The sequence below is a fragment of the Poecilia formosa genome, unplaced genomic scaffold (assembly GCF_000485575.1).
Source record: "Poecilia formosa unplaced genomic scaffold, Poecilia_formosa-5.1.2 Scaffold167, whole genome shotgun sequence".
Classification (NCBI taxonomy): Eukaryota; Metazoa; Chordata; class Actinopteri; order Cyprinodontiformes; family Poeciliidae; genus Poecilia; species Poecilia formosa.
Genome location: NW_006800106.1, coordinates 1,168,836 through 1,170,587, shown reverse-complemented (window position 1 = coordinate 1,170,587; position 1,752 = coordinate 1,168,836).

Genomic DNA, 1,752 nt, shown 5'->3' with positions numbered 1-1,752 from the left:
GTGACGTGCAGAAGTGTTCGCCATCTTTCTGCTCTGAAATGATCCAAATAAAACAAATCTTCATTAGAGAACATTCATGAATAAAAGGCAATTGAAGAATAAGATTTGATTATGATGAGGTAAAATGTATATTCATATTTTTTTTGTATATCCCATATCTCTTTTTTTCCTGTTGTCTTCTCATTTATCTGGGTAGTTTGCAACCCAGATTTCTTGACAGGCAAAATTCGGGCACTTTTAAATCCAGAAATGCTACTTTTCTTCGCTCATACGCATAAAACTTTTCAAAGGGCTCTTTTACTTTATTTTCTTTTACTTTATTTTGTTTTACTTTATTTTTCTTCCACAGGAAAAAAAAAAAGCAGATTCTCTACCACTGCTTAGTTTCTCTGTGCCTGTCCCTGCAGCTTAGCATTAGCATGATCACTGAACAGATTGACAGTATCTGTAGTGTTGGTGTAGTGGCAGTGCCCTGAACTTTTACCCAGAAGGCCATGGTTCAATACCTTGCATTAACCTTTCCTGGATTTACCCACTGTGGGTCAATAAGGGATATTTCTATTCTATGACCAACCTGCAGGTTTGTGTATTCAAAACGTTACCGACAGTGTAGTGTCAGCAGGTGTTTACTTGTGTGTCAGGGTCACTGCACTTCCTCTGCATGCCCTCATTTGTCAGATTAGTCAAACCTAGCAGCTTATCCACGACCTGGACACCTATTTTACTCTGACCTTAACCTCCCTGCACCACCTTGACCGATCATATATGGACTTACTCATGAGAGCTTGCACTAGCGCACTCGGCGTAGCGGAAAACACCCACCCAAACAAAACAACTCGACAAATGAATCATGCGATGGAAACGCCAAGCCCTGAGTAAGGACTGACCGGATTTGATCAGGTAATCGAGAGCAGACGATAATCCTGGCCACCCTGTGACCGTGCACAGAGTCATGGTGGTCAATATTTAAATGCAGCCGTGTGTTTTTTATCTGTGTTGCACATTATTTTCTGTTCTCACATTAATCATATTTAGCGATTGATGCTGACACTGATTGGGGTGAAATAAATCTTCTTAGATCTGTGGTCTCAAACTGTATTCCTTGGACCAGAGTCCTGTAACTTTTAGGCGAGGGCCCCACCAGGAATTTTGGGCCCCATGACAAAAAAATTAAATTGGGCCCCCTGCTGTTCCAATGTCTTGAGTCTAGTTGACCAATAAAAAGCATCACAATTTTAAAGGATTGTAACTGCCTTGTTTTTTTTGGTCCAATACTGATATTAGCACAAGATTTACTGCTTATAAATTTTACATGCAACAGTATACAAATAGGTTGCTTACATTTTTTAAAATTAATTTTAGCTTACTGAAAGGTCTGTCCCCACAAGCAACAGTCATAAGCAACGTGTAAAATATACATAAACCAATCCAGACTTCTCAAAAAATACTTTGTAGTTGTAGTTTTTTTTTTAGCAAAAGTTACATACTGCAGCTTTAATTTCACTTATAAAGGGATGGGTCAGGAATAGATATCTGTGATTTAAATGCAAGCTAAGGTAGGACTTTCTGGACTGGCTTCATTTTTTATTATCAATTTATAAAGATTGTTTGAATTTATGTCAGTAATAAATATATTGTTTCAATCATTCTTCTAAAGACAGTGTTGCTGTCATGACATGCTAACACTTCAATATCCCGATTGCAGACACAATATCCCACAATCACAAGTCTTGGATGACGCCATAAGTTGTT